The sequence below is a fragment of the Erinaceus europaeus genome, chromosome 11 (genome assembly GCF_950295315.1).
Source record: "Erinaceus europaeus chromosome 11, mEriEur2.1, whole genome shotgun sequence".
Classification (NCBI taxonomy): Eukaryota; Metazoa; Chordata; class Mammalia; order Eulipotyphla; family Erinaceidae; genus Erinaceus; species Erinaceus europaeus.
The window spans coordinates 66,548,763-66,567,681 of record NC_080172.1 but is presented as its reverse complement, the minus strand read 5'-3'; the positions used below and the strand labels follow the sequence as shown (position 1 = coordinate 66,567,681).

Here is an 18,919-nt window from a genome sequence, read left to right as displayed (position 1 = left end):
CTTCTAGGTCTCCTTGCTTCAGCTTTGGCAGCCACCCCCCCCCCAACTCAGTGGCTTTCTTCAGACTTAACTCCTGTTACAACCTCCATGAAGTCTCTCTGAGCCCTTTGCCTTGTCTCCACCTGCAGTTCCAGTCTCACTCATTATCCAATGCTCAGGCACCTCATAGAACTTTGTTTTGGGGGGTGGGTGGGGGCTAACTCTACCCTTATGTTGTTTCCCACTAGGTGAGGGGCATTTAGAGTGCAGGGACATGCCTATACTGTCTATGCCCTTACATCTGGTGCTGGTTAGATACACAGAAAGCAGCCAGCAGTGAACATAAGCAGGTACACAGGTTCTGTGGCCCCCGCAGCTGAATCCTCACCCATCTTTCAGTCTCCAAGCTTAGCATTTCTAGAATGCCCCTGCTTCTAAGAAACCTGAGTTCCCCCAGAGTCTTCTGGGGAGCTGTTCCTGATCTTGGAGGCCTGTGACCTTGGAATGGTGGTCTCTCTTTTTTGGACCTCAGTTTCTTCATCTGTCAAATGTATGTATGTATGTATGTATGTATGTATGTATGTATCTATCTATCTATCTATATCCACTTATTCACTTGTTCTCTCCATGTTGCATAAGGAAGGGGAGCCCTGCATAGGTACCTGTAATTTTATCTCCTTTTGTGCCAAAAGCATATTCTCACGGTAGTTTCTTTTTTCTGAGTGGGCACAGAGGCTTAGAGAGGCTGGTGACCTTCTCAAGGTCACCTGGCCAGTGAGTGGCAGGACTGGGATGTGAGCCCAGAACTCTTTGATCTCAGTCAGCTTCCCTCCCCCCACCACATCTCACTGTTTTAAAAGGAAAGAATTTTGCAGATGCCAAATCACTCTGCAAATGAGTCCTAAAAAAATTCAAAGCTGTGCAAGGCTGATGCTCGGTGCATCATAATGATGTTCTCAGAGTGTGAGCAGGAGGGTCATTACAAGGGAACTGCAATTCTGAGGCCTGCAGAGAGAAAATGGTCCTCTCTCCTTTGTAGGGAGAGAGTTCAGTTAGACATGGAGAGAGGAACAGATTCTAGAGGGCCATTTGACATACTAAAAGACCCAAAAGAGACCTTTATAGCCAGGGTAAAGGCTCGCTTGTCACATATCACTTTGGTGTGACCTTTCCCAGGACTATGAGAAAGTAGAATGTGATGACTGAAAGATTAAGTAGAAGAGTATCTAGTTTAGGACTAGCTAGGCTGGTGAAGCACAGGACTTACATGCCTGAAGAACCTTGGTTTAATCCCTGGTGCTGCATATATCAGACTAGTGCACTACTTTTTCTCCAGGGTGATTTAAATGATAAAACACATTTGAAAAGTGTAAACGTGTATGGATTTATGGAATTTACTGAGTCCTGGAGTGGAGGAGCAGTGGGGTTTGTCTGGGGAAAGTTGTATCTGGATAATACAGTCTCTTTGGCTAGTCCTGGAAGAAGGAAAGAGGGACAATAACGGCACAGGAGGGGAGTGAACAGATCTGCCATCTGTTTTGTGTTGCTGAGCCGAGAATTGCAGTCAAGATACATCAGAAAAAGTGAAGAAGATACAAGTTAGGAGTAGACAAGGGCATGGAGGTGGCTAGATAGGGGAACAGGTGGTGGCTCCTCTACACCCACACATTCCCAGCCCTGAGGCTTGGGATGGTTGTTTTGCACCTGACATTTCAAAATCATCCAATAGTGCCCTCCAGTGGTCATATTGGAGTGGTGCAGGGAAGGTGTTCAGAGTAGAGGAAATTGGATGGAAAAAAGTACTCAGTCCACACAGAGTCAACTTTGAGTTTCTTCCTGCCTCAGAGATGTGATGCAGGGTTTCCTGTGGGTCTCTGTGTCTAGACAGAGATGCTTGGTAAGGATCCTGCAGCCCCAAAGATCTTCCTGTCTTCTGAGAACTCTAATCTTTAGAACCCACAGGGTTAAGCCAGGGCTTCCATAATGCTCAGATTTCCGTCTCAGTCTGGTGCAGTAATGAAGAGGCAAGGATGCTTGGAGCTCCTTACCCAGGTCTCCCCTCTGGGGTGGTGAGGGGCTGGCAGTGCAGTTGCCAGCTACACCTACAGACCTTCCTGCAGCTCCTGTTCATCTGGTCACCTTCAGAGGGGTGACTGAGCACCTAAGAAAGATTGGACCAGGAGTCGGGCGGTAGCGTAGTGGGCTAAGCGCACATGGCGCAAAGCTCAAGGACAGGTGTAAGGATCTTGGTTCGAGCCCCTGGCTCCCCACCTGCAGGGGAGTCGCTTCACAGACGGTGAAGCAGGTCTTCAGGTGTCTATCTTTCTCTCCCCCTCTCTGTCTTCCCCTCTTCTATTTCTCTCTGTCCTATCTAACAAAGCCAACAACAATAACTACAACAACAATAAAACAACAAGGGCAACAAAAGGGAAAATAAATAATAAAAAAATAAATTAAAAAAAGAAAGGTGGAACCTCAGGGTCAGATAGTAAATATGGTGGCATGGATCTCTGGAAGCACAGGCAGAATGTGGGAAGGGGAATTAATTGAGACTCTTTTCTCCAGGCTTCTGTTTTAAGGATAATACCTAACAGATGTGGATTATGTTTTCACTTCCATGCTACACCTAAAGAACCTGAGGCCAGTGAGACCAGTAGATTGGCAGCAACTGCACAGTCAATAGCCAGGTGTGGAAGGCAGAATCTGAACTGAGAGGTGGGATGTCTTAACTCTCCAGTCTGCTCTAACCCCCAGGCAAAACACAGTGGGGAAACCCAGGGCCTGGCACCTAGGTGGTCTCCACAAGTATCATATCAGTCAATCTCCCTTCTTGACTGGAGTGGGAAGCAGAGTTGCCACCAATGGACTTCAAACCCCAGAAGAATGAACTGACTTAGAAAGATAATGTGCAAAAGCAGTGAAGGACAGAAATGCTCTCATAAACAATGGGACATATGAGGGATCTCTTCAAGGCGAATGTCCAAAGGCTCTGAAAGGGGCGCTGAAGCCAGGATCTGGCTTTCATACCTCACTCCTTGCTCCCAGTATCCATTCAGTGTCCTGTGCACTCACCCGTTCATTTAATTAACCTGCCAGTGTGTCCTGCTCTGTCTATTGCTGGGAGATTACTATGGGGGGGATTTTGAGTGTTTTTCTCCTTCCTGCCTGGAATTCTGTTGATGCCCAACAGATACATGGGAAGTAAATGCCCAGTGGATGAGTGAATTCCAGGGATGGGGGACAAATGAGACAGGGCACAGTCTCATGGGTGATCCTGTGTTATACAATGTGACAAATGGTCAGGACACTTGAGATAGGAAAGACTGCTATCCATGGGAAAAGCCTTGACTGTCATGCTGAGGAGTTTAATTCATTTGATTCTGTAGGCAATAGGGAGCTACTGAGGTTGCAGGAGGGAGAAGGGAAGGATCTAACTTAGGTTTCAGAATGTTAATGTGGGAAAGTATAGGGACTTGTAGTGACATTTTAATATTTATTTATTGAATAGAAATAGAGAGGAATCAAGAGACAAGAGGAAGATAAAGAGGAATAGAGACAGGAGACATCCACAACACTGTTTCATTAGTTGTGAAGCTTACCCCCTGCAGGTAGGAACTGGGGGCTTGAACCCGGGTCCTTGTGTATGGTGATGTGTGTGCTTTAAGAGACCCCTTTAACTCTGTCCCTGTAGTGATGTTTCCAATGGAAATATAGTATAATGGATCATCTAAGAGCAGAGGCAGGAAAACCAGAGACTCATGGCTGAGTGGTACACAGTTCAGTCTTTATTCATGTGGAATGCAGCACAATCTAAGCTAAGCTATCTCTAATCACAATCCTGTCCTTATATATACTCACCAAGTAGGGTGGAAACAGGATGTGACGTAGAGAGGGTGGAGCGAAAAAAGACTGGTGGAAATCAGGGTGTACTAGGAGAGGGGGTGGAGCAAAAAGACATCGTGAACCAGTGGGGATTAAACCAATGCCCTGCAGGCAGGGTGGTGCTTAGTTAACAGTGGTTGTGTAAATAGAATACAGTGTTAAGCAGGGGGGATTAAACCAATGAAACAGAAGGGGTTTTAGAATCAGAATTGGAAGTGTACCAACACAGTAAGGGTGGGAGGTGACTTCAGAAGAGAGATGACAAAGGGGGTGAGGGTTAAGGTGGTGTTGATGGTGGTAAAGAGAAAAGGGTCAGCAGGGAGGATTATAGGGGTACATCAGTCAGACAGAATAGGGAGTATGGGGTGCCTTTGGCAAAGAGAGGACTCAAAGGGTAAATTTACCTCTGTGTTAGGGGATGGAGCCTACGTGTGGGTAGTCCAGGGAGACAGGTTTTGTAGCACTGCTGTGACACTTGGCAACTATACCACTGTTAGTGAGGCCAATGGCAATGATGGCCTGAGGCTCAGGATAGAAGCCAAGGATGGGAACTGGAGAACTGCTAGAGGGTATATTTGAAGTCATGGGAAGAAGGAGATCTTGCATGGTCAAAGTGTACATGGAAGAGGGTAGAAGTCCTTAGAGTATGTCCACTATCAGAAGTGGGAGGGAAGAAGGAAGTGGAGAAGAAGCTGTGAATCATGGCGAGAGGGCTAGGAGGAGGCACAGAACCCTGTTCCTGGAACTGACTTCCTGGTAATACACTCACCTCCTCCTCTGATGGAAGTGGCCAACATATATCTTCCCCTGCCTTCCTACATGGCATGTGGCAGGGTTACCTAGTGCTGGATCCTGCCCAGGGTCCACACTCCTACTGCAGCAGGTCCCTCACTCCTACTTCATGCAGGGAGAAGAATGGCATCTATAGAGCTAAAAGTGAATCCATCTGGCAAAGCCTCAGAGTTTTGTTTTGGCAGAGGGAGGAAGAGAGGGAGAGAGAGAGAGAGAGAGAGAGAGAGAGAGAGAGAGAGAACTCTGCATCAAAGCTTCCTTCAATGAGATGGGGATCAGGCTCAAGCTCAAGCTTAGGTCACAAACATGACAAAGTGAGCTATTTTGCTGGTCTGCCCCATCAGAGTTTTAACTTTGGCCTTTTCTATGCATCTCTTTGGAAGCATGAACCTGGGATTGGTTTAGAACTGAGATCCCGTATCCAGATGTGTATCCCAGAGAAGGAGCTAGGACAGTTTTGAGTGGAGCTTGCAAGATGCAGAGAACTGGGCTGGCCATGATGACTGGTATGGTGCCCCCAAAGAGGTGTAGTGGTTACTTCCCTCCTGGAGCTCACACTGGGTGATGGATGTTAAGTCTCCCCAGGAGCCTCACTCACTTATGAGTATAGTTATGGAGGCAGAGACACAAGAAGGATTCAACTCAGCCTTGGAAAGTAGGGTCCCATCTGCCCCCTGATGGGGTGCACAGTGTTCCTCATTCTCATAGTAGGGAGGGGCTATCCCCATAGGATGTGCAAGGTGTCATCTGGTGATCAAGTGTCCTTTCTCTCCTTCAGATGCTTTTCTGGATAAGTTGGAAGGGCCTAGAATTCTACTCTTCTTGTTAGGTTTGCCTTGTGGTTGAGGGCTGGCACTCTGAGCTCCCTGTTTGGAATTATGGTTGTGGACTGGCTTTCTTTTGGGGAGGTGTAGAATAGAAACACAAAAGAGTTGACTAGGACAGAATCTTTGCCCAACTGCACTTAACAGAGGTACTCAGGCTTCTTACTGCATCTCAAACTCAGCATATCTAACATGGAATCCTAGCTTCTTCCCCCAGGCCTCCACATCTGACCATCTTCCACGTCTTCAGGGAACAACAGTCCTCACCCGATTCTCAGTTGACAGACTTGACTAATCTGCTAGTGAGTCCTTCTTTCCTTCCTTCCTTTTTCTTTCTTCCTCCTCCTTTCTTCCTTTTTCCTTCATCTCTTTCCTCCTCCCTCCTTCTCCTTTTCTACTTCCTCTTCTTTATTTTTCCTCCCTTATTCCTCCATCTCTTCCTCCTCTTCCCCCTTTCCCTCTTCCTCTTCTCTCTTTTCCCTCTTCCCCTCCTCTTCTCTTCCTCCTCCCCTTCTTCCCCTTCCCTTCCTTCTCCTCCTTCCTCATCTCCTTCTTCACCTTCAATATGTTTTAGCTGATGTCTTAGTTCCCCAAGCAGCAATTCAAGTTGCAGACATTCTCATCTCTCACAGAGTTCCCACAAATGTCTCCCTGCTCCTATCCAGTCTCTCCCCCCCAACCCCCACACACTCCTGCAGAAGTCAGAGTGAGTTCTTAAATCTGTGACTCATTAGTGCCATGCCTTTGAAAAATCCAATGGTTGTCCGCTGCCCTTAGGACCAAAGCTGCAGCCCTTCTGTGCTTGGAAGACTGGGCACCATCTGTGGCCTAGATACCTTTCTGACCTCATTTCTACCCTCACTCTCATGCTCACTTTGCCTGCCAGCTGCACCTGTCCATGCTGTTCCTCAAACCTGGCAAGGTGTCCCTGTGGCAGGGCCCCTGAACTGACTGTGCCCACCCCCTGGGAGGTTCTCCACCAAATATTCCCATGACTTGCTCCCTTCCTTTATATGGCCTCTGTTCATATATAGCACTTTCTAGGGGGTGCCTGCCACATACTAGAGGATTGAATGGATAATGGATGGATGAATAGAAATGTTCTTTTCTTTTTTTTTTTTTTAAACCAAAGCACAGCTTACAGTGGTGTGGCGATTGATTGAATATGATAATTTGGAGCCTCAGGCATGAGAGTTGCTTTGCATAAACATTTTCCGACCCTCCCTGAAATGCTCATTTTTAAACCCTCAACCTGTCACACCGGAAGTGCTGATAAGGGCCTGGGTGGTGGCACACATGATAAAACACACACATTAAAGTGTCAAGGACCCAGGTTCAGGTTCAAGCCTCCAGTCCCCACCTATGGGGGGGCTTCTTTTTAAAAATTTTTTATTTGTTATTAACAGTTTGTTACAAGATTGTAAGATTACAAAGTATAGTTCCACACCACACTCACCACTAAAGTTCCATATTCCCACCATTGGGGAGGGGCTTCCTGAGTGACAAAGCAGTGCTGCAACTCTCCCCCATCTTCCCATTTCCCTCTCAGTTTCTCTCTGCTTCTACCCAACATAATTTTCAAGGGAGCACTGATACTCAGAATATAATAATAACTTGACGTAAGGGCTCATTTCTTCTCTGCTCCCACCTCCAGAGGCGCCCACCACCCCACTGTTGCTTTGTAAAGGAGGTAGTGGAAATCAGTTCTGCAGAAAGAGCCAGACCCACGAGCCACCTGTAGCCACCAGATGGCGCCACACGCTGCGGCATCTGCTCTCTGCTGTACAGGCTGCTGCAGCAGTGACTGAGGAAGCCAGAGCTGCCCTCCTACCAGGTGCCTGGGAGAGGGAGAGATTTCAGTCAGAACCTGACTTTTTGCAACACCAAGCCCGGAGGGCCGCTTCAGAACGGGCAGGTGACATTTCGAGAGTTAAACGTGTATGCTTCAGATGTTTGAGGCCTTGGATGCCATTTTTGTAACAAAAACTAGGAGAAGGGTGGTACAACTCCACACATTTCCCACCACCAGAACTCTGTATCTCATCCCCTTCCCTGACAGCTTTCCCATTCTCTATCCCTCTGGGAGTATGAACCCAGGATCATTATGGGATGCAGAAGGTGGAAGGTCTGGCTTCTGTAATTGCTCCACCACTGTGCATGGGCATTGACAGGTCGATCCATACTCCCACCCTGTCTCTTTCCCTAGTGGTACAGGGCTCTGAGGAAGCAGGACTCCAGGACACATTGGTGGGGTCATCTGCTCAGGGAAGTCCGGTTGTTATCATGGTAGCATCTGGAATCTTGTGGCTGAAAGAAGAATTAACATATAAAGCCAAACAAATTGTTGACTAATCATGAACCTAAAGGCTGGAATAGTTCAGATGAAGAGTTGGGGGTCTCTGTTTTGGAGATAGTAGGCCTATTTTAGTTATATTCCAAAGAGCCCATGACTATACCAGTTTTTTTCCCCCTGAGCCTGAAATCTGATATGTAGGTGGATCCAAGTTATTGTTTGGGGAGATGATGTCATGACTAGAAAAAGGACCAGAAAGCTGGATCAGGGAAGAGAGTAGCTCCCAAATATGGGGAAGGGGTATAAATATTGTTGACTGTAACCCCCACCTATTTGATCTGATCTGGGGCCCATATTCAGCTTAGGAGCCTTATGTGACCTCTGCATCCCTATAGATCTGACAGTCTGTGGTCATGAGTAGGAACGTGCCAAGCTGCCCCAATTTCAGGACCCATCTTCCTCAGGTAAGACGTAGAGTATGTTGTCCATCCTCCCATTGGAGGCTGGAACATTCTCTACTGTTCTTGCTCCATGTTGAGGGCAAGGTCTTATGCGGGCCCACAAAGGGATCTATTTTGTTGTTCCAGATAGAGATGACCGGTAACAATGGAGAGAGGGATCTATTTGAGGTCTAGGCCCATCATGTCTGTTTGGGAATCTCAGGACTTCCCGACTAGGCCCCCAGCTGATGGGGAAAATTGTACCTTTTATAGAGTTAAGATTTGTGACTCTCAGCCTCACTACCTCTGCCTCCTTCTGCACCCAGACTCTGACATCCTTCTGGTTACACATCCCTTAGCAAGTCCTGGAACCAATGAGAGTTTTTTCAGCCATTAACAACAGAGGGCATTACAAAGCCCACAATCTGTCCAGATATGTGGATGCCCAGTGTAGGGTGTGAACCAGGGGGAAGAAGGGAGACAGCCTCTGATTTCCCTTCCTTCCTGCCTTGCAATGCTATTTGGGACTTAAAATTAATACCTTGGTATTCATTTTCACATCTAATTGCCAGATTGTAGTTCACCTTATACCTACAGAGCCTTTACTCAGAATAACAACCTAGACCACTTTCCTGTAACTACCATGCCATTATGAAGCCCCATGCTGCTTTTATTTTTATTTATTTTTTAAGTTATTTTAAAATATTTACTTATTCCCTTTTGTTGCCCCTGTTATTTTTTTATTGTTGTAGTTATTATTGTTGTTGATGTCGTCGTTGTTGGATAGGACAGAGAGAAATGGAGAGAGGAGGGGAAGACAGAGAGGGGGAGAGAAAGATAGACACCTGAAATCTGCTTCACCACTTGTGAAGCGACTCCCCTGCAGGTGGGGAGCCGGGGGCTCAAACTGGGATCCTTACTCTGGTCCTTGCACTTTGTGCCACCTGTGCTTAACCCGCCCGCTGTGCTACCACCCGACTCCCAGCCCCCATGCTGCTTTTTATGAAGGCTCAGAACCTCCTGTCTGCCCCTTAGGATGTTTGCAAGCCAAAGCTCACCTCCTTAGGTTTTTTTTTTTTTTTTTAACAATGTGTTATTTTTATTTTTGTAATATTTTATTTATTGGATAGAGACAGAGAAATCAAGAGTATGGGGAGATAGAGAAACACCTGTAGTACTGCTTCACTGTTTGTGAAATTCCGCCCCCTGCAGGTGGGAACTAGGGGCTTGAACTGGGGTCCTTGATCTTGGTAAATTGTGAGCTCAATCAAGTGTGCCATCATCCATCCCTAAACTTCCTTAGGTCTTATTATGCTTCACATGGCTCAAAATTCATGTCTTATGGGCTGGGTGTGCATATGTTACCATGCATAAGGACCTAGGTTCAAGCCTCTGGCAGGAGGAATGCTTCACAAGAGGTGAATCAGGTCTGCAGGTGTCTTTCTTTTACCCTCTCCTCTATCAATTTCTGTCTGTCCTAGCATATATCAATAGAATATAAAGAAAATAGGCTGGGCGGCCGGGAGAGGACCGGGAGGGAGCACTATAGTGCGGGGGCTTTCTCTTGGGAGTCTCTGGGGACCACCGCGACCCTGAGAGCGGATCCGAGGACATCCTTGAGTACAGCTCTCATTGGATCAAAAAGACTTGGAGCTAGTTTTCATTTTTGAGAAATCCTTTAAAAAAGCTTCCGGGGGGGGGGGGGGTTCCCGGAAGATGGCGGACTGAGAAGCTGCTAGTGGCTGAGCTCTGACCACATCTCCTGGAAACAGTAGGATTTTCTGCCTTTAGCAGGCCAGCCAATAAGGGGTCCTAGCGGTGACACCAAGGAGGTGACTAACTTAATTTGGGTTAAGAATTAGAGTAGGGAAAAAAGGGGAAAAAATTTTTTTTCTTGCTTTTAATTTTCAAGCATACCTCCTTCCTGGCCCCACCCCCGCATAACCAATCCCTGGGGACCAACTCCTAGCAGGGGAGGGGAGCTCCTTTTCTTTACCAAATTCCTGCCCCACCAGGGAGTATCATTAATTCTAAGTCTATACCCTTCTGAAACCTCTGGCCTTTTTTCTTTCTAAGTAGCCAACCCCCCCACCTCACCCAGCATAGCTAATTAAATAATTAAAAATAAATACAAAAAAAACCTCTTTCCTTTCACTGCCCTTTTATGACTGTTCTTTTTCTTATCTTTTTCTTTTTTCTCTCTCTTTCTTTTTTTTCCTTTTTCTCATTCTAGTCATCACTTCATCCTTAATCCTACAGCTTCCAAAGTCACAGCCCCCAGCCCCCATACCACAGTGTGCTTTTTTGAATTCACTGATACACATTTGGGAATTTCCTTTCACTGCTCTTTAATTACAGCTCTTTTTCTTATCTTATCCCTTTTCTCTCTCTCTCTCGTCTCTTTCTCTCTCTCTTTTTTTTAATCTTGTCCTACACTTCTTCCTTCTTCTTTGCCTTTCTGAATTTGTGAATTATTTTGGGGAAGAAATCTGACTCAGAGTGGACTCTCTATGTGTGTATCTCTGCTCTAGTTCCTTTTCCCCTTCTGTTACCCCTAGAATATACAGTGGATAGTAGATTTGCATAACTGTCTATTCTTGCTATCCTTTCTTTTCTCTTTCTTCACTGGGATTTGGTTAATATTTTTTCATGGATTGGAGAAATTGTTTGGCTAACTGGTAACGATTAAACTACTTCAATAATTGCTTCAGTTGCTGCTGTAATTCCTGAGGTTGGTGAGTGCAGTTGTCATAAAGGTATTTAGTACAGTGTTACTTGTACTCAAGACACAACAACTGAGGAACAACAGAGCATAAAAAAAAGAAACACATAAATAAAAAAATGGGTAGATCAAAACAAATAAAACTGATACACCAATGAATGAAGACAAGAGCCCAGAAGAAACTACATATCAGCCAGAAGTAACCATAGATAAGAAAAGTATGCAAGCAATAATAAACTTATTAATCACAGAAATGAAAACAACATTGGAGGAAAGGAATGGCAGTATTAGGGAAACAACAGTTGAGACCCCCAAGGAAAATAATGACTATCTTGAGGCAATTAGAGAACTGAAAGCTGAAATAGCTGTAATGAAGAAAGAAGCTGAGGCAAGGGAAAGCAGACTAACAGAAGCAGAAAACAGAATTAGTCAGACAGAGTGTGAGTTAGAGAAAACGAAGAAAGAGATGAAAGAGCTTAAAAAGAGATTGAGAGACACTGAAAGCAACAACAGAGACATATGGGATGATCTCAAAAGAAGTAACATTCGTATAATTGGCCTGCCAGAGGAAGAAAGAGAGGAAGGGGAAGCAAACATTCTAGAGGAAATAATAGAAGAAAACTTCCCAGACCTGAATAACAGAAAGAACATCAAGATTCAAGAGGCCCAGAGAGTTCCAAACAGAATCAACCCAGACCTGAAGACACCAAGACACATCATATTCACAATGAGAAGAAGTAAAGATAAAGAAAGGATCCTAAAGGCTGCAAGAAAGAAACAAAAAGTCACATACAAGGGAAAACCCATAAGATTATCTGCAGACTTCTCCACTCAAACTCTAAAAGCCAGAAGGGAGTGGCAAGATATCTATCGAGCCCTGAATGAAAAAGGGTTTCAACCAAGGATAATATATCCTGCTAGACTTTCATTCAAACTAGATGGAGGGATCAAAACCTTCTTAGATAAACAACAGTTAAAGGAGGTAACCATCACCAAGCCGGCCCTGAAAGAGGTTCTAAAAGACCTCTTATAAACAAGAACATCACTATAATACTAGCAATATATCAGAGCAAACAAAAATTTTTTTTTGAAAAATGGCACTATAATACATTAAACCCATAATATCAATAAATGTCAATGGCTTAAACTTACCCATCAAAAGGCACAGGGAGGGGGGATGGATCAGAAAACATAACCCAACCATATGCTTCTTGCAAGAATCCCATCTGTCACAACAAGATAAACACAGACTTAAAGTGAAAGGATGGAAAACTATCATACAGGCTAACAGACCACAAAAAAGGGCAGGAACAGCCATTCTCATCTCAGACACGATAGATTTTAAATTAAATAAAGTAATAAAAGATAGGCAAGGACATTACATAATGATCAGAGGATTAATCAGCCAAGAAGACTTAACAATTATTAACATCTATGCACCCAATGAGGGACCATCTAAATACATTAAGCACCTACAGAAAGAATTTCAAAAATACATCAATAGTAATACAATAATAGTGGGAGACTTCAATACCCCACTCTCACACTTAGAAAGATCAACAAAGCAGAGAACCAATAAAGATACAAGAGAATTGAATGAAGAGATCGACAGACTAGACCTCTTGGACATTTTCAGACTCCTCCACCCCAAAAAACTGGAATACACCTTCTTTTCAAATCCACATAACACATACTCAAGGATAGACCACATGTTAGGCCACAAAGACAGCATCAATAAATTCAAGAGCATTGAAATCATCCCAAGTATCTTCTCAGACCACACTGGAGTAAAAATGACATTTAACAACAAACAGAAAATTATTTACAGACACAGAATTTGGAAACTAAACAACATGCTCCTTAAGAACCACTGGGTCAGAGACTCACTCAAGCAGGAAATTCAAATGTTCCTGGAAACAAATGAAAATGAAGACACAACCTATCAAAATATTTGGGACACAGCTAAAGCAGTACTGAGAGGGAAACTTAAAGCCATACAATCACATATTAAACACCAAGAAGAAGCTCAAATGAACGACCTTACTGCACACCTCAAGGACTTAGAGGAAGAGGAACAAAGGAACCCTAAAGCAACCAGAAGAACAGAAATCACTAAAGTTCGAGCAGAAATAAACAACATCGAAAATAAAAGAACCATACAAAAGATCAATGAAGCCAAATGTTGGTTCTTTGAAAGATTAAACAAAATTGACAAATCCCTAGCCAGACTCACCAAACAAAAAATAGGGAAGACTCATATTAATAGAATTGTAAACGATGCAGGAGATATCACAACTGACACCACAGAAATCTAGAGAATCCTGCGAAACTTCTATAAAGAACTATATGCCACCAAGCTAGAGAATCTGGAAGAAATGGAACAATTCCTAGAAACATATGCCCTTCCAAAACTGAACCAAGAAGAACTACATAATCTAAATGCACCAATCACAGACAAAGAAATTGAAACCGTTATTAAGAATCTCCCCAACAACAAAAGTCCTTGACCAGATGGCTTCACAAACGAATTCTACAAAACTTTCAGGAAACAGTTAATACCCATACTTCTGAAGCTATTCCATAAGATTGAAGAAACAGGAATACTCCCTTCCACCTTCTATGATGCCAATATCACCCTGATACCAAAAGCTGATAGGGACAGAACAAAAAAGGAAAACTACAGACAAATATCTCTGATGAACATAGATGCCAAAATATTAAACAAGATCTTGGCCAACCAGATACAGCAACATATCAAAAAGATTGTTCATCACAACCAAGTGGGATTCATCCCTGGAATGCAAGGCTGGTTCAGCATCCGTAAGTCAATCAATGTCATTCACCACATCAATAAAAGCAAAGCCAAAAACCACATGATTATCTCAATAGATGCAGAGAAAGCCTTTAACAAAATCCAACACACATTCATGCTCAAAACTCTACAAAAAATGGGAATAGATGGGAAAATCCTCAAGATAGTGGAGTCTATATATAGCAAACCTACAGCCAACATCATACTCAATGGACAGAAGCTGAAAGCATTCCCCCTCAGATCAGGGACTAGACAGGGCTGTCCACTGTCACTGTTACTCTTCAACATAGTATTGGAAGTTCTTGCCATAGCCATCAGGCAAGAGAAAGAAATGAAAGGAATACAGATTGGAAGGGAAGAAGTCAAGCTCTCACTATTTGCAAATGATATGATAGTATACATAGAAAAACCTAAGGAATGCAGCAGAAAACTACTGGAAGTTATTAGGCAATATAGCAAGGGATCAGGCTATAAAATCAATGTACAAAAATCAGTGACATTTCTTTATGTAAACACTAAATCTGAAGAAGAAGACATCCAGAAATCACTCCCATTTACTGTTTCAGCAAAATCAATCAAATACCTAGGAATAAAGTTGACCAAAGAAGTGAAAGACTTGTATGCTGAAAACTATGAGTTGCTACTCAAGGAAATAGAAACTGATACCAAGAAATGGAAAGATATCCCTTGCTCATGGATTGGAAGAATAAATATCATCAAAATGAATATTCTCCCCAGAGCCATATACAAATTTAATGCAAAACCCATCAAAGTTCCTCCAAGCTTCTTTAAGAGAATAGAACAAACACTACAATCATTTATCTGGAACCTGAAAACACCTAGAATTGCCAAAACCATCTTGAGGAAAAGAAACAGAAATGGAGGCATCACACTCCCAGACCTTAAACTATATTATAAAGCCATCATCATCAAAACAGCATGGTACTGGAACAAAAATAGGCACACAGACCAGTGGAACAGAATTGAAAGCCCAGAGATATAGTTTAGATAGCTTGGCTTAGATTGTGCTGCATTCCACATGAATAAAGAGATACTGCATATAGCTCAGCCATGAGTCCCTGGCCGTCTGTCTCCTACCCGCGAAGCTAGTCTGGCACTCCCCACCTGCAGGGAGTCTGCTTCTTGAGTGGTGAAGCTGGTCTGCAGGTATCTATCTTTCTCTCACTTTCTCTACCTCCCTGTCTTTTCTCAATTTCTCTCTGTCCTCTATAATAAAAATTAGAAAAATAAAAAATAAAAAAGAAAAAAAAAGAAAAAAAAAGAATTGAAAGCCCAGAAATAAATCCCAACACCTATGGGAATCTAATCTTTGATAAGGGGGCCCAAAGGATTAAATGGAAAAAGGAGGCTCTCTTCAATAAATGGTGCTGGGAAAACTGGGTTGTAACATGCAGAAGAATGAAATTGAACCACTTTATCTCACTAGAAACAAAAATCAACTCCAAATGGATCAAAGACCTAGATGTCAGACCAGAAACAATCAAATACTTAGAGGAAAACATTGGTAAAACAGTTTCCCACCTACACCTCAAGGACATCTTTGATGAATCAAACCCAATTGCAAGGAAGACTAAAGCAGAAACAAACCAATGGGACTACATCAAATTGAAAAGCTTCTGCACATCCAAAGAAACTATTAAACAAACAAAGAGACCCCTCACAGAATGGGAGAAGATCTTCACATGCCATACATCAGACAAGAAACTAATCACCAAAATATATAAAGAGCTCAGCAAACTTAGCACCAAAAAAGCAAATGACCCCATCCAAAAATGGGCAGAGGATATGAACAAAACATTCAATTCAGAGGAGATCCAAAAGGATAACAAACATGAAAAACTGCTCTAGGTCACTGATTGTCAGAGAAATGCAAATTAAGACAACACTAAGATACCACCTCAGTCCTGTAAGAATGGCATACATCAAAAAGGACAGCAGCAACAAATGCTGGAGAGGATGTGGGGACAGAGGAACCCATTTACATTGCTGGTGGGAATGTAAATTGGTACAGCCTCTGTGGAGAGCAGTCTGGAAAACTCTCAGAAGGCTAGACATGGGCCTTCCATATGATCCAGTAATTCCTTTCCTGGGGTTATACCCCAAGGACTCCATAACACCCAACCAAAAAGAGATGTGTACTCCTATGTTCATAGCAGCACAATTCATAATAGCTAAAACCTGGAAGCAACCCAGGTGCCCAACAACAGATGAGTGGCTGAGAAAGCTGTGTATATATACACAATGGAATACTATGCAGCTATCAAGAACAATGAACCCACCTTCTCTGACCATCTTGGACAGAGCTAGAAGGAATTATGTTAAGTGAAGTAAGTCAGAAAGATAAAGATGAGTATGGGATGATCCCACTCATCAACAGAAGTTGAGTAAGAAGATCTGAAAGGGAAACTAAAAGCAGGACCTGATCAAATTGTAAGTAGGGCACCAAAGTAAAAACCCTGTGGTGAGGGGTAGACATGCAGCTTACTGGGCCAGCGGGGGGTGGGAGTGGGTGGGAGGGATGAGTCACAGTCTTTTGGTGGTGGGAATGGCTTTTATGTACACTCCTAGTAAAATGTAGTCATATAAATCACTAGTTAATAATATGAGAGGGGGAAAATTAATTGTATATCTCAAAGTTTTTTAAAACACAGACTGAATCTTTTTAATATATAGGCTGTGTATTTGATATGCGGACTCTCTCAAAAGCCTCGACCAAGTAGATTAGAAGCATCCAATAGCACAGCTATATACAAGATACTGGATACTGTACAGCAAATCATAACAAGGACTTTTCAAAGTTAATTCAATTACCAAGTAATGTGATGATAACATTTACTATCCATTTTCTTTTTGAACCCTAAGACAGCAGGAACCTCACATCTCCACTATAGAGCCCCTATTTCTCCCAGTCCTGGAACCCTTGGATAGGGCCCACTTTCTCGTATGCCTCTCCCAATCCATACCAAATAATATTGCATCCGCCGATCACAACCTAACCAACGCAACGATTGCCACCTCAACATGCTTCACCTCAGACTTTGTCCAGAGACTTCACGTGTGGAATGACAACCCTTTAGCTTCATTACTCGGGTGAGACCTTTCCTTTTATAGTACACTCTAATTTCATCTCAGGTGGTTCACTTTCTAACAAAGTCCCATAACCTAGATATACACCAGTTTCTGTGAGAGAGACCTTATGTGCACGTATCCATAAACTACTGCAAAATATATACCTGAAAGCAGAAGTACACTAGAGTTTGCAGTGAGTACCTCCCTAACACTTCCTCTCCACTATTCCAAGCTTGGGATCCATGATTGCTCAACAAATTGTTTGGCTTCGTATGTTAACTCTCTTTTCAATCACCAGGTTCCAGATGCCACCAGGATGCTGGCCAGGCTTCCCTGGATTGAAGACCCCACCAATGTGTCCTGGAGCTCAGCTTCCCCAGAGACACACCCTACTAGGGAAAGAGAGAGGCAGACTGGGAGTATGGACTGACCAGTCAATGCCCATGTTCAGCGGGGAAGAAATTACAGAAGCCAGACCTTCTACCTTCTGCAACCCTCAATGACCCTGGGTCCATGCTCCCAGAGGGCTAGAGAATGGGAAAGCTATCATGGGAGGGGGTGGGTTATGGAGATTGGGTGGTGGGAATTGTGTGGATTTGTACCCCTCCTACCTTATGGTTTTCTTAATTAATCCTTTCTTAAATAAAAAATTATAAAAAAAAAGAATATAAAGAAAATAAAAGGAAAAATATGGCCACCATAAACAGTGTCTTTGTAAAGCTGGCACCAAGCCCCAGCAGTAACCCTGGTGTCTAAAAAAAATAAATTAATTATTAGAAATGTATTAACAATTTGAGCCCACTGTTAAAATTCAATCTGATTACCAATTTGAAGTTTTAAGTGCTTAGATTGAAGGAACATATACTCAGAACTATGTTCTATGCATCAAAAAGTTTGAGACATTTGATCCATTTTCTCCTCTCATGTTAATTAAATAGTGATTTATGAGACTATAAGTTAATAGGAGTGTATATTAACACCATTCCTACCATTAAAGGTCTGTGTCCCTCCCCCCAACTCCAGTGAAATTGAACATCTAGCCTTACCCTCCACCCAGAGATTTTTTACTTTGGTGCCCTACTCCAAACTCAGTCAGATTCTGCTTTGACTTTCCCTTTCTGTTCTTTCTCAACTTATGTTTATAACTGGGATTGTCCCATACTCGTCTTTGTCTTTCTGACTTAGCTCACTTAATATAATTCCTTCTAGCTCCATCCAAGATGCGTCAGAGGAGGTGGATTAATTGTTTTTAATAGCTGCATAATATTCCATTGTGTAAATATACCACAGCTTTCTCAGCCATTCATCTGTTATTGGGCAGCTGGTTTGCTTCCAGGTTTTAGCTATTATGAATTGTGCTGCTATGAACATGTTCTCTGAAATATTAAATCTAAGAGCTTAGACCAGGGAGAACAGAAACAACTGGTGGCATTACTTGATAAGAAACAATTATATGTAAATAGCATAAAAGGACTTAAATTATGGTGAGGTCTTGTATGATACAGCAAATGCCAACAAAGGGATTTTCAAAGCTAACCCAATTGCCAAATAATTTGGTTATAGCAATAACTATCTATTGCCTTCTTAAGCCCTTAGATAGCAGGAACATTTCCCTTTCTCTAAAAAGCCCATATTTCTCCCATGCCTGGAACCTTTAGAGTGGGGATCACTTTCCTGCATGCTTCTCTCAGTTCATACCAGCTGATACTTCATCTGCTTCTTCTTCTTCTAGCGTTTGCCCTTCTTCCGTAGCCAGTCAACAGCGTCAGGTTGAGCCTGATGTAAAGTTTTGAGACCTCCTTTGAATCTGGAGAGGTGGCAGTCGTTGACTATGTGGGTCATAGTCTGTCTGTAGCCGCAGGGGCAGTTCGGGTCATCTCTGGCTCCCCAGTGATGGAACATAGCGGCGCACCGGCCATGGCCTGTTCGATAGCGATTGAGGAGGGCCCAATCATAACGTGCTAGGTCAAAGCCGGGTTGACGCTTGCAGGGGTCTGTGATGAGGTGTTTGTTCTTTACCTCAGCTGACTGCCAACTCTGTTTCCAAGAGTCTGGGACAGAGAAGTTCAGTGTAGGCGTAGGAGA

The 18,919-nt window shown here is 43.3% G+C and overlaps 3 long non-coding RNA genes across 3 annotated transcripts in view; 1 reads left to right on the top strand and 2 right to left on the bottom strand.

Moving 5' to 3' along the window:
• Window positions 1-18,919, bottom strand: part of LOC132541390 (uncharacterized) — a 153,733-nt gene that overhangs the window by 20,751 nt on the left and 114,063 nt on the right. The window lies entirely within an intron of this gene.
• Window positions 1-18,919, top strand: part of LOC132541389 (uncharacterized) — a 29,579-nt gene that overhangs the window by 7,924 nt on the left and 2,736 nt on the right. The window lies entirely within an intron of this gene.
• On the bottom strand, window positions 7,441-18,626 carry LOC132541391 (uncharacterized). Its single transcript, XR_009552591.1, has 2 exons — window positions 18,533-18,626; window positions 7,441-7,784 (listed from the first exon to the last, which is right to left on the bottom strand). It is a non-coding gene; the product is annotated as an uncharacterized LOC132541391 (long non-coding RNA).